The sequence below is a fragment of the Leptopilina heterotoma genome, unplaced genomic scaffold (genome assembly GCF_015476425.1).
Source record: "Leptopilina heterotoma isolate Lh14 unplaced genomic scaffold, ASM1547642v1 Lhet_26, whole genome shotgun sequence".
NCBI lineage: Eukaryota > Metazoa > Arthropoda > Insecta > Hymenoptera > Figitidae > Leptopilina > Leptopilina heterotoma.
The window spans coordinates 2,650,909-2,666,050 of NW_025110969.1; the positions used below are offsets into that span (position 1 = coordinate 2,650,909).

The window sequence follows — 15,142 nt, forward strand, 5'->3', positions numbered from 1 at the left end:
TACGATAAAGAATCGAGTATCTCATTTAAAGTTCGATACGTTACAAGAACGACGTAGTTGTCATAGCCAATCGTGCCACTATATTTCACCGATTAGGCGTGACTTGACCAGTTTTCCAAGCACGCACACAAACTTACAGTACAATTACATTTTCAAACCTATACAATTAACCACCAGTATAAAAATTTTTTTAAAAAAAATTCTTTTTTGAAAATTAATAAAAATGCATTTTAATTTGAAAAAATATTGAAATTTTAACGAACTTTTTTATTTCAAAAAAAATTTATTTCTTCCTTACTTTTGTTCTTCAATTATAATAAATGAGAAAAATTAAAAAAAAAAATCAAAACTACTATATAAAAAGTAAAAAATTGAAATTTTGTAAAATATTATGAATCTATATTTTTTTAGAGTAAAAAAAATGCATTGAAATTTTTATTGTTTTTTCGATATTTATATTTATAAATATTTATATGGAATTTGAAAATATAATGGATACTAAAGATATAAGTCATTGAAAAGTTTAACTACTCAATTATTATGCAATCTACGCGATTAAGATGAGTTAATAATAATCGATAATCTGAAAAGTTTTTTATATAATTTTTTTCCTCTGTTACTTTCCATGTCTTCAAAAATCACATTATTTATAAAATTGAAATACTTTTAGTTTTACTACTACCACCACTATTATTATTATTATTATTATTATTATTATTATTATTATTTATATAATTTTATGGCTTCCAAAAATATTGAATTATTATTATTATTATTATCATATTATTTATTTCATAAATAGTTACTTTTTTTAAAATTAAAATATTTTTAAAAACTAATTTTTTTTTGGTTCTAATCTAAAGAAAAAAGTTTTTCGAAGTTTAGCGTCAATGTTAACTCATGAACCTATTTTCTTAAGTTAGAAAATAGGTTCAAATCTTTATATCTTTAATTTTTGTTTTGTTTTTCAACTTAGTAACTCACACAACTGAAGATTCAAAATTTTTGAGATTAATATAAATACCTATAGTCAAAGATATAGATAAAATTCGTTTTTCAATAAATTTATCATTAAAAATTTGAAGAATAAAGGAGGAAATTATCAGTAAACAGTTATGCCCTTGCGCAACGCACGTGTTTATTGGGTTGAAATACTTGAACCCTTGAAACAATTTATCCTCGTGAATGCAATAGCGAAGCGGAAACATTAACTTCACTTCATTCACAAGACATAAAATAACATTCGTTTGCTTTAAAAATGATATTCGAGAAGTTTATTATTATGAAAAGAACCCCCTCAAGTAGAAGAAGAAGAAGAAAAAAGTATTAAATACACGCGACATTTATTTAAAAACACAAAAAATTATAAATAAGGACAATTTCACACATACACACGGTAACGGATGTTACACAAAACCAACGTGTTATTTCGTAAGCGTAATAAAAGATATATTGTGGAAGGGGAGAGGGATTTTGTTTTTTGCACAGTCATCACAGTTACAGCGTTTATACATTAACACTATACTGATGCTCACGATTTTTTTTTCACACCGACACGCACACTTAAATCTTTTCCCGAATGCAACCATTCCGTATTCCTGTTTGAACAAATCACGACTTCCTGTTTTACAATTTTTATAAAACTCAGGTCTTTTAAAAGTTACTTTGAATTTAAAAGTATAACTAATTTTCTGCTTTTACTCATTGTCAATTTTTTTGATAACTTATGGCTAAATAATTTTTAAATAATTACATTGTCATTTTTTTCATCAATTTAGGGCTCGAACTAGGTCCGTAAATCCCGTAAAAGTCCGTAACTTTACTTGAAGTCCGTAAAAATCGGATTCTTTTAAAAAAAGAAAGGTTCATAAAGTCCGTAATTTGATTGAGAAAAGACGAAAAGTTCGTAAATTTTACTACATAATTTGGAGAATTTTAGAAAAATTACATAATTTTCAAAAGTAATAAATTTTTTCGCAGAAATTCAATTTATTATATGTTCATAACTTTTAAAAAATTCTCGTCAAAATTTCAATTACCTTTAAGAAACAATTCAATTCTTCTCCAAAATTCAATTATTTTCAAAAATTAATAAAATTCTTGGCAAAATTTCAATTATTTTCAAAGATTTTTAAATTTCTAGTCAAAATTACAATTATTCTCATAAATAATAAAATTCTTCTCCGAATTTCAATTATTTTCAAAAATTTAAATAAAATTCTTGTCAAAATTTCAATTATGTACAAAATCTTTTAAAAATTCTGTTCAAAATTTCAATTACTTTTTTATAAATAATGGAATTCTTTTCCGAATATCATTTATTTTCAAAAATTTTAGTAAAATTCTTTTGGCCAAATTTGAATTATTTTCATAAAATAATAAAAATTTCAAAGAAATTCAATTATTTACAAATTTTTTTATAAATTTCTTCGCAATAATTCCATTATTTTGATAAATAATAAAATTTTTAAAAGGGATTTAATTATTTTCATAAATAATAAAGCTCATCGCTGAATTATCTTTGTAACAGACTTGCTTTATAAATAATAAAATTCTTGTCTAAATTTCAATTATTTTCAAAGATTTTAATAAAATTCTTTGCAAAATTTCAATTATTTTCAAAAATTTTTAAAAACTCTTGTCAAAATTTCAATTATTTTCAAAGCTTTTAAAAATTCTAGTCAAAATTACAATGATATTTATAAATAATAAAATAATTCTTCTCCGAATTTCAATTATTTTTAAAAATTTTAATAAAATTCTTGTTAAAATTTCAATTATGTTCAAAAATTTAAAAAAATTTTCGCAAAATTTCAATTATTTTCATAAATAATAAAACTCATTGCAGAATTTCAATTATTTTTAATACAATTTTAATCGAATCCCTCAAAAAACGTAATTGAAAATTTTATTAAAATTCGTCGAAAAAATTGAATTATTTACAAATTTGTTGATAAAATTCTTTATGAGGATTTAATTTTGATAAACATTTATTTATTCAATGAGTTATTACATTTTTTAAAATAATTGAATTCATGTGAAAAATTTTATTACTTGTAAAAATAATTGAATTCTTGCGAAGGATTTTTCTAAAATTTTTTCTAAAATTTATTAATAAAATTCTTTACGAGAATTCAATTTTAAGAAACATTCAGTTATTCAATAAATTATTTATTATTTGCATTTCAATATTTGAATTCTAGTAGAATTTTCTAATAAAAATTGATTTAAAAATGAATTTCAGTTAAAATTTTAGATAATAATTGAATACTAAAAGCAAATGCAGCTTGAATTTTTAGAAATAATTCAATTTTGAAATTAATTTTTTTGAAAAAGTTGAATTGCATTTTTTAAATATTATTTTAAGTTTTTATTTGAAGAATAAAAGAATTGAAGAATTTACGAATAATTGAAATTTCGTAAAATTGAATATTGTAAACAAATGAAATTTGAAAATTGTTAAAGAACTTTTTTGAAAATTATTAAAATTAGTTATTAAATTTCGTATTTTGATTAATTTCCTAATTCTTTTATCATTTTTTGTTTTCTATTGTTTCTCATCACTTCGCTTGCCTTTGTTTATTTGATTAATTACACACATTTTTCTTTTACTTTTTGGTTCAAATAAATAAATAAAAAAAAAAAAAAAAAAAAAAAAATTGATTTAAAGAAGAATTTTATTTAAAAATTCTTGTAAATAATAATTGAATTCAAAATGATTTTATCATTCAGTTATCTTGAATTATTATAAAACATGCAGAAATCGATCACAACGAGTCGAAGACTTGGAGTTATCGATATCTTCATGTTTTATAGTTATAATGAAAATAAAATAGTTAACAAAAATAAAATGAGCTTTCATTAAGGACAAAATTTCCTTGAAATGTCTCAAGGGATATGAATCAGTTATACGTGAAAGAAACTACCGCGGAGTATAACGGCTTTTAAACTCGATTGATTTTTATCGAGATTAAAAGGCTACTCAGGTCAGAGGCAATTATTTCACGTTTAAGAATGATTCATAACACAATGTACAATTATCAAGTTGAAAAAAAATCTACGATCAACATAATTTCAATTATTTTTCACTTTCTCTTTCACCCCTGAAAATTTTCATCATAAAATATTTAAATAAAATTCAGATATTTTTTTTGGGAAACACGAGATATGTAGAAAAAAAAGAATATTTCCCAGAGATTTTATATTATAGGACCTGTATAAATACCAATGAGGCCCATAAATTTAGATAAGAAATCAGATAAATTTCCCTGAAAACCAGTTTTACTATTTAGTACAATAAATCACAACCCTCATACTATTTCTTTAAAAAAAAGTGTATGTATTAGAAATTCGAAACGCCCTCGAATTATAAACTCCCCCATAAATGGTATTATTGTCAAGCATTGCATGGGAATGGTCATTAAGTATTGAAAGTTCACACGGATATGGAATTTTCGCTTCAGAAAACACCCTAAAAAATTTTTGTAAACAGTGTCGAATATAGTTTTTGTATAATTATTTTCCCTTTATTTTTTATTTCTTTTTTTTAGTGATTTTGAAATAAAAGAGAGAATATAGTTGTGTCTGTGAACTAAAAGCGATGATATATAAAGTTAGAAATAGGAGTGGAGCTCCTCCCCTGTTTCTATCAAGAGAGCTAGCTTTCGAAATACGAATGCATGTGCGAGAGGAGAGTATATTTTCGTAACCACACATCAGGACAGTAAAAGATCTCGTTCCCTACTTTTTCTTCCTTGTGATCCGAAAGTACCACGATATATATTGTAATGAACGTTTCAACCCCTCGCTAGCGCGAGTGTGTCTCGTGATAAAATCGTCACGCTATTTTAATCGACGAAACCCGCAGGAAGCAGCATGTAAATTCACCGTTCAAAACACGTGGGACGCAGGCAGTAACAATTACATTTTAACTCTGTAGTTATTTCACTATTTTTCACTCATTTAATGTAAACTATTTTTTTATTTTAGTTTCATTTCATACAGTAAAATTAGTGTATAAATTAAAAAATTTTAAAAAAAATAAAAAAATAGGTGGAGAAAAATTTTTCTACCCCAAAAAAAAGACAAAAGTAGGAATATTTTCTTTTCCAATGGAATTTGAATCTTAAAACAGATTTGTTGAATGTTTACGGAAAATGAGTAAAATTTATGAATTTTAATAGTTTCTAAAAATTACAATTATAACCCTTCTTGAATTTAATTATTTTCTACAATTTTCAACTAAACTTGATCTCTGAATCAATTAATTTAAATAATTTTCCAAAAGTTCTTCTAGAATTCAATTATTTAAATACAAAAACTCAATTTTTTATAATAATTGAAACCATCCATTTTTCTTTTTAAAGATATTAAGGTAGAATATTTTCAAAGATTTAAATAAATAAATTCGTAAAATTAACTTTTTAAAAATATTCCTAAATAATTTTTGAAAGAAAATAGTTATTCAATTTTGAAGAAGATCCAAATAATTAAAATTTGGTAAAATAATAGTTTTTCAATTTTGAAAAATCTGCAAACAATTAAAATTTGGTAGAATCTTTTAAAATTAATGAATTTTTGAAGAATATATATGTATATAAAAAAGATTAAATTTTTTGAAGAATTTTAATTATAAACAGGACCATGATTTCTTAAAAATTAAATGAATTAGTATAAAACAATTCTAATTATTAGTTTTAAAAAATATATTTTAATGTAATTTTTCGAAAAAATTGAATTTCTTAAAAGAACTTTTGTATAATTTAAAAAAACTAATTAATTTTTCGATGAATTTTAATAAAATATTTTGAATATGATTTTTTTCTTCAAAATGTTAAAAATAATTCTGAAATGTTATTATTTTTGTACGTATTTGAATTTTTGGAAATTTATCATTGAAAATACTGAAAATATTGAATTTTAAAAAATTAGAAGTTAATTTTCATTTTTAAATTTACCTTTAAAGATTTGTTATTAAAATTTTTGATAATTTAATTATTTTTAAAATTTGCAATTAAAATCCTTCAAAAGTTGATTTTCAAAAATTGTAAAAAAATACTTGAGAAAAATTAATTATTTTTAATTAAATTTTTTCAAAATTTCAATGTTCAAAATCTTTTTAATTGTATATTTCGAAAATTTAAATAGAAAAATGATTTTAAAATAATTTTTGGAAGATTTGATTATAGTTATTTTTCGCACTAATAAAAATTGAAATGAGTTGAATTTAATACTAAAAAATATGATATTTTGTTGCAATATTTGGAAAAAAAAGTCGAAAAAGTATCAATTTTTGAAAGTAAGTAGAAAAAAATTTCAATTTTCTAAATTTCCCTGACAAAAAAAATTCAATTATTTTTATAAACAGTCAAATTTATCGCAGAAATTCAATTATTTTTAAAATTTGCAATTAGAATTCTTCAAAAGTTTGATTTTAAAAAATTGTAACAAAATACTTGCAATAAATAAATTATTTTCAATTAAATTTTACAAAATTTCAATTATTCAAGATCTTTTTAACTGTATATTTCGAAAATTGAAATAGAAAAATGATTCAAAAATAATTTTTGAAAGATTTGTTTTTATTTTTTGCACTATAAAAATCGAGATGAATTACATTTATAATACTAAAAAAATATGATATTTTGTTGCAATATTTGGAAGGAAAGTCGAAAAAGTTGCAATTTTTGAAAATAAGTCGAAAAAAATCCCAATTTTCTAAATTTCTCTGACAAAAGAGAATTCAATTATTTTTATCTATAAACAGTAAAATTCATCGCAGAAATTCAATTATTTTCCAAACAATTTTAATAATATTTCACAATATTCAATTATTTAAAAAATTTTTTAATAAAATTCTTGGTAAGAATTAAAATATTTTCAATAATTTTAATAAAATTCTTTGGAAGAATTTCATTCTTTTTATAAATAATAATATTTTTTGCGAGAATTCAATTATTTTCAATATTTTAATTAAATTTTCTCGAAAGAATTCAATTATTTAAAAAAGTTTTTGATAAAATTCTTTAAATGACTTTAATTATTTTCAAATTTTTGAATAAAAACTTTGCAAGAATTTAGTAATTTCAATGCACTAATTTTAAAATTCAAAACATTGAAAAATGAAATTTATTTAAAAAGTTGAGAAACTTCAAAACTGCGAACAGATTCAAACACAACAATATTAATTTATTTCTTTAAATTTTTTTATTAAATTTAATTTCATTTATTATATTTTAGAAAAAATAACCAAAATCTAAAGAATTTTTTTTTTTTGACTTTAGTTTAAAAATTTCTGAAGATAAATAAGAAAAGTTTGAAGATTTGTCGTTTTAATCATCTTGCAGCACTGAGGGGTAAAATAGTATATTAAGCAACAAGAGGAGAAAGGCAGCCATTTCTTTACGGTGATTTTTGTGACACGAGTGGAGGTCGAGGGCGCCGTAGGCGCCCCGAGACCGGAACGAGTGTCACAAAAATCATCGTAAAGAAATTGGCTGCCTTTATTCTCGTGTTACTTACGATATTTTTTATTCCTAATGCACAAAAGCGGCGATTTCAGATAGCAGACGACAGGGAGTAAAAGTCATTCACTTGTTCGATTTGTATGAAAATGGCGGCCGATTTCTCCCTTGGGCAAGAAAAATGCATGTGAACAGCTAATTTTCTTGCCCTTGGGAGAACACGGCCGCCATTTTCATACGGTCGAAGAAATGAATGACTTTCCTCCCTGTCGGCTGCTATCAGAAAGCGCCGTTTTTGTGCATGTGGGATAAAAAATATTTGAAAACGATATCAAATCTTCAAAGAAATATTTGATAGGAATTTTTTTTTTAATTTCAAGATTTAGGGTACATATTTGTGTTGTGTAGAGTGACACAAGAGTGTAAACAGTCGCACGTCGTGATGAAACACGTGGCGAATAATGCGATTGATGGCGTACAGGAAATTTTCCCCGTCGACCTCCTAAGGAGTTGATGATTTTTTATCTTTTTTTTTTTTTTAAACCAAAGAGGAGAAGAAGAAGAAGTCGCCTTCTTGAGTTGCTTTATGCCATGGCTTAACGGGGTTAACCCCCTCTCCATTGCACCGCCCTGCTCAAGATATCCCGTTTTCGAAAGTTTATACAGAGACTTGAAAAAGAGTCAAATATCACACGTCACTAAAGAGGCTAATCAATGAAATGTCTCAAAAAAATATTTTTTCCAAATAACTTTCAAACCTGCAATCAAAAGGGACTTTGCCCTCCAGCTCACTTCACATTAGAATCAAAAATACATTGCTTTACGCTTTTTATCTCTCTCTCTCGCTTTAAGTACGAAAAAAAATTCATTTAAAAAATTCATTTAAAAAAATCCATTTGAATAAATAATTTTTTTTACACAATTTCATCCTTGACATCTTTATTATAAATCTAATTTTTGCATTAAAAGAAACCAAGGTTCGAAAAAAATGAAGTCTTGCGAGTTGCGGAAATAAAATAATAAGCAAGCAAATCGAGAGAATTATATTTCGAGAAAAAAAAACGACAAGATAGAATAAAAATGTTTACTGTCAAAGATTGCTGATAAAAAAAAATATTGTTAAAATGGAAAGACTTGGCTTTTATGCGTGGGTGATTTATGCTGGAAACGTGTCAGTGCATGAGTAACATTCCTTTTAGTATCCTCCAAGTCCAAAGTTACGTCACACTCGTGTAACGCAATTACGACACTGAAGGATGTTTTTAGGACGACTTACATTTTAAGCGAGGTGTGTAAAAAAAATTGTCACACAAATTACTAACCGAAAAGAAAACTAAAACTCTGTTTATTTAATTAGAAAAAAACACTTGTTTCGTGAATCAATTTGAATTGAATTAAATCTAAAAATATTTCATTTTTTAACCACTTTGAAAAGAATTTTACTGTAAAATACCAAAGAAGTTTATAGAGAATTGTGATTATAACAAATTATTGTTCAATTGAAAATGATAAATGGAAATAAAATAAACAAGTTTTGCGAATTAGGAATTGTGCGCAGTGAAGATAGCGTGAGAAAGAAAGCTGGAGAAAAAAAAATACAACACATGTGTTTGTGTCGAGAGTAGAGAGAGAATCATCGTTCCGAAAGTAGGAAGAGGAGCGGCACCAATCGCAACTCACCTGTTACGGTGCCCGACACTTGTCGCTCCATGGAAATGAAAGAAGCATATTACAGTGACAACAATACATCTCAACGGCTATGGAATCCTATAGAAGTGAGATGACGAGGGGGGATTGGGGGGGAAGACGAGGGGGGAAACCTGGTGAATGGGTATGGGTCGGGGGAGGATGGTCGGAGGATGGACGAGCGAGCGAGCAAAGCGCTCGGTTCAGCTCAGGCACCCCAAGGCGTATCGGCGCCTACGGACAGCGCCATACCAACACAAATAAAAACTGAGACGGGGAGTTAAAACTCGACGTTAAACTGAGAGAGAAAAGAAATCACGAGTGTCGAGAGAGGAGAGGAGGGAGAGAGGCAGCGACAGTGTATTAGTGTGCGAGAGAGAAACACAAGGATTTACGCAACCCTCTCACAGCTAAATCCACGTAGAAACACCTCACTGATCTCGGCAACGATAAGGAAAAAAATTCTGTCTAAAAAAAAATTCTTTTTCGAATTTTTTTCAAAAATTGGGGAAATTATTCTGGATGACAGAATTAGTGAATGTTGAGCTAACCTTTAGGTTTTCCCTAAAAACACATAAACGCACCCACACTAACGAAGACACTCGCGAAAACACAAATATCGGGGAGCACAACTTTAAAATAGTGATCGACACTGACACATGGGAGAAAAATGCTTTTATTTTTTCCTGCCGATGGGGGAATATCGATTTTGAGGCAGGGTAGGTAGATGGCAACGACCCTGCCTGCCTTCGATGGCTGACACGACAAAACGAACGAGCGGGTGTATTTTCCGAGCGTATGTCGACGAATAAACACGACACACGATTAAACACACTTTTTTTTAGCACACTTGATGTAAATACTCCTCCTTACCTTGGCATTCTTGAGACGTTTTCGTGTTATTCCAAACGATGGGGGCGAACTTCTCGCTAGGACGCCATGTCAGCACTCAGCGGATTTTCTGCTGCGCCACCACACGGTCGTCACGGAATCTTTCTCTCTCTCTCTCTCTTTCTCGCTCGCCTACGCCCGACAAGAGACCTAGCACAGCAGAGCAGCAGTTTCTTTCGTTCACGGACCCGTTCACCACTTGGCAGCAGTCGCCCGTTTGTGCGCCCTCGTTCAACCAAACCGAACCACCGCTCGTGATCCTACCACCACCACCATCATCATCAACTCGCTGACGTTGCTCATTCCATCCATTCGTCCTTTTCTCGCCCGCACCTCCCTCTCGCTCACTCCCCCACCCTCAGCCAACCCTCTTCCCCTCTCTTACACCCCTCGACACTCTTGTACTCTGACACAGAACAGAGGGAGAGGGAGGAGGGAGAGAGAGAGGAATTCAGTGGCGTAACTATACTTGACTCTCTAAGAGGGGTAGAAAGCTTCTCTATTGTTTGCTACAAAACTTTTTTCACCTTACAAATCCTGAGGGTTGAAAACTGTTTCAGGTATAGAATTTTCCAAACATCTACTTTCGAAATTTTTCCCTCTGCTAAATCTATTTATATAAAAACATTAAAGTTACCCTCAAATATTTTTTCGTTTATCAAATATACTCTTTTAGATAAACTTTATACCTCTCTCGCCTCGCTTTATGCAGCGAGATTTTAAAGAGGAAATTGATTGTAAAGACGCAGTCAATGAAAAATTGAATAAATAATATTTAAGGGAGTATTTATTAAATACTTATTTTTTCTAACTCTAGGGTTTTTTTTAATAACTAAAAGATTTGTTTCAGAGGCTGATGCATATCTACTGAAAATAATATATCCAAAGAAGTTTGCAGGGGGCATTGACCTTAAAATTAAGGTCAAAAAGGAAAAAGTCACCTTAAAATTCGATTTTTTGATATTTATTAGCAGGATTGCAGCATATAGAAATTTGGTTCTATCCCTGACCAACCAGAATTTAAATTTTGTCCCTACATTGGAAAAAAAAAATTATTTGATTCAATTAAATGGTTTAACTGTCTATTATCCATTAAATATTTATTTGAGTTAAGTCAATATTTACTGGACATAAATATATTTAAATTTATTGTATCAAATAAATAGTTATTTGTACCAAATACGAATTACTTAAGTCAAATAAATGAAATAATAATTGGATTCTAATAAATATTGCTTTAAGTCAATTATGAAAATTACTTGATTCAATAATACATGGTTTTTAAGAAAATAAATATTTATTTGCAAATATTTATTTTATTAATAAAATAATTTTTTTGAAATAACTAAATATTTATTTGTATCAAGTATTCAAATTATTCATCATAATTAATTATTTTAGTTAAGGCTAATACCCCTTTAATTCAGTGTTTGATTAAAACGGCAAATCTTCCAACTTTTCTTATTTTTCTTCAAAAATCTTTAAACTAGTCAAAAAAAAAAAAAAAAATTCTTTAGATTTTGGTTATTTTTTCTAAAATATGATAAATGAAATTAAATTTCATAAACAATTTAAAAGAAATAAATTAATATTGTTATATTTGTTTGTTAAAATCATTATTTCATATTAATAAGAGTATATTGTTACTGTAACTTTTTAAAAATTATTTTCATATTTTATTATTATCTAAAATTTAAGGTAGAATTAATTTTCAAATCAATTTTTATATTAGAAAATTCTACGAGAATTTAATTATTTAAGGGGATGTCAAAGTCGATTGGATTTTTGCATTGAGCTTCCAATGGAAAAATCGCATCGACTTTGACATCTCCTTGTAAGTACAAAAGTAAATTATTTATTGAATAATAATTGAATGTTTCTTAAAATTTAATTCTTATAAAGAATTTTATTAACAAATTTTTAAATAATTGAATTTTTTTGGCAAATTTTAATTAAAATTTTAAGAATAGTTACATTTTCCAAGGAATTTGATTAAAATAATTGTATTACAAATAATTAAAATTCTGCAATAATGAATTTTATTATTTCTGAAAATAATTGAATGTTTGTGGAATTTTTATTATTTTATGAAAATATTTAATGGTTTGCGTAGAATGTTATTAAAATTATTTTTAAATAATTGCATTTTTTTTAGTAATTTTATTAAAATAGTAGATATTGAAAATCATTAAAATGAGGAAAAATCCAAATATAAAATTTATTTGCATCAAAATAAAGCAGTGAATGCGAATCTTTTTCCATTTTCAAATACGAAAAAGAATTTTAAAAATAATGAAAATTCAAATTTTCTACTATCGATTTTACTTTCTAAGGAATCAAGCTTGTAAGTATTAGCGCACTAAATTCTTCTATTGAATTAAAATCTGAAACCTACGGGGAATGAAACTGACTTGGAAAATTTTATATTCGATATGTCTGATATAAATTTATTGCAAGTGTAAAAATTTCCAGATTTATAATGTAGGTACTATTTTTTTTTATTATTTTTATAAAATTATTTAAAATTAATATGAATGTTACTAAAATTATTATATTTAATACATTTATTATTTATATAATAGATTTTTATATTGTTAAAATACAATTACAGAAAATAATTTGAGACAAATAATTTTTATATTTTTATATCTAACATCCATTTACTTGAATGAAATAAAAAAATATTAATAGTTTCAAATAACTCGTTTATTATCGTTTCAATAAGTGATTCATTTGACCCAAATATTTTTTTTTAATTGTTTTTTTAAAATATATACTTTATTAGCATTAAATAATGCACTGTTTACATTAAATAATTTAGTTTACTTGAAGCCATAAAATAAATTAATTGCGACAAATAATGTTTATTTAAATATCAAATATCCAATTAATTGTTTCAAATAACTCAAATTATTATTTGACGCAAATAAATATTTATTAGATCCAAATAAAAATTATTTTAATCGAATACCTAAATATTTTTCAAATAATTTGAAAAAACTGATTTAAATTTAGAGATAATTTCTTGAAAACTAATTTTTTTGTTTAAAAAATTTAAAAAAATAATAGAAAACGTAGCCTAATATTACTTTGTAATATTAGGTTATTATAACTTTGAAACGAGAAATGAAAAAGGGTAAAATTTTTATGAATTTTAACGATAACGCCTAATATTTAAAAATAGCGGGATCTTAACAACACGGAGAGAGAATATATATTAAATTTTGTAAAAATATTTTCAAATTAGGGAAAAAGTGCAACAAAGCGAAATTTTGATATAGAAAATACTAAACTTTAAAAAAAGTTTTGTGAAATTTATTATAGTTATATTAGAATTTAATTAATATTCTTGATATTTGATATAATTATACTAATATTTCACATAAGTTTTTTTAAAGTTTAGTATTTTTTATATCAAAATTTCGCTTTGTCGCACTTTTTCCCTAATTTGAAAATATTTTTACAAAATTTAATATATATTCTCTCTCTGTGAAACAACTTAAACTCTAGACAAGTGACGCCATTTAGTTATTGTTTTTTGAATTAATTTTATAAAGAGAAGTATGCATAAGTATAATATAAATGAGGTGAAGTGGCGAAATTGTTTCAGTAACTTTTTTCTGTCAATTATAGTGGAACTCTTCCTAAAAAAATATATAATTTTTCTTTTTAACGTATATATATATATTAACACAGTTTTTTTAAAAATATCAAATTGATACTAAAGTGGATCAAATTGATGCCATAAATTTAGATCATTTTTTGATTTGATCCACGTTTTTGTTATCAATTCGTTGCAATTTGATTATTATTGAATTTTGCCGTATAAGGAAATTAAGCATTTCCATTAAAAGAAATTTTATAAAACAAGAGAGTTTGGTTAAATGAAATTATTCAAAGAAATAAAAATTCGGTTAAATAACAATTCTGTTTAATGTCAATCCGATTAAATAGCAATTAGGATAACCCATTAGGAGCGGAATGTATAAAGTCGTGGTCAGATAATTTACCTTCTCTTTTCTATCCTATTGTTTTCATGACAACACGTGCCGTGAATAATGACGGAAAAGAAAATGCACATCTGATTATACAAAATTTTCTCTATTAATATTTTAGGCAATATTTCAGTATTTAAAAAATATGAAAAAAACATTTTTGAATATATGAATTATTAAAAGCAACTTTTTTTGGTTTCCAAAACATAGTTTAATCCACACATATATACTAAATTTAATCGCAATAAAGTCTACTTCAATATAAAAGAACGTGTTATTTCGTCAATTTAATAGTTCTAGCAAATGGCAATATTTATTTTAAATAAAAAGATTGTTAATTAAAATATAAATTAAATTATCATATATTTTGACACAGATAATGAAGAGAAAAGTCAGGAATTTATATTAAAAGTACTGAAAAAAATTTAATTTTTAGAATTCATAAGAAAATTCTGAATTTTGTACCATTTTTATTTGCCTCACATATACTATGAAATTATTATTATTATGTTCAAACTTGAAAAAAAATGTCGTCAAAATCTCAATTATCTTTATAAATAATAAAATTCTTCTCTGAAATTCAATTATTTTCCAAAATTTTAATCAAATTGTTAGCAAAATTTCAATTATCTTTAAAAATTTTCTTCAATTCAATGATTTTTAATATCTACTATTTTAATAAAATTTACCAAAAGAATTCAATTATTTAAAAAACAATTTAATAACATTCTACGCAAACCTTTAAATATTTTCATGAAATAATAAAAATTCCACCAAAATTCAATTATTTACAAATGTTTTATAAATTTCTTAGTAATAATTCACTAATTTTCATAAATAATAAAATTCATCGGAGAATTTCAATTATATTTAATACTTAATCGAATTCCTCGAAAAATGTAATTATTCTTAAAAATTTTATTAAAATTCGTCAAAAGAATTCAATTATTTCTGGTTAATAATTCACTTATTTTCATAAATAATAAAAGTTTCACAAGAATTCAATTATTTTCAAATTTTTTTATAAATTTCTTCTCAATAATTCAATTTTTTCAGAAATAACAAAATTCATCACAGAATTTCAATTATTTTTAATACAATTTTAAT

At 25.4% G+C, this 15,142-nt stretch overlaps 1 protein-coding gene across 5 annotated transcripts in view; it reads right to left on the reverse strand.

The window, feature by feature from the left end:
- LOC122503382 (protein tramtrack, alpha isoform-like) overlaps positions 1-10,260 on the reverse strand; it is a 93,495-nt gene extending 83,235 nt beyond the window's left edge. For 2 of the 5 annotated variants that reach the window (XM_043613892.1, XM_043613891.1), the window contains exon 1: positions 10,023-10,258. The gene's annotated coding sequence lies outside the window, so the exon portion shown is untranslated. Of the gene's footprint in view, positions 1-9,700; positions 10,000-10,022 lie in introns of those variants that run through there. The other 3 variants (XM_043613888.1, XM_043613889.1, XM_043613890.1) reach the window with 3 other exon arrangements.
- Between the last annotated feature and the right edge of the window lie 4,882 nt (positions 10,261-15,142).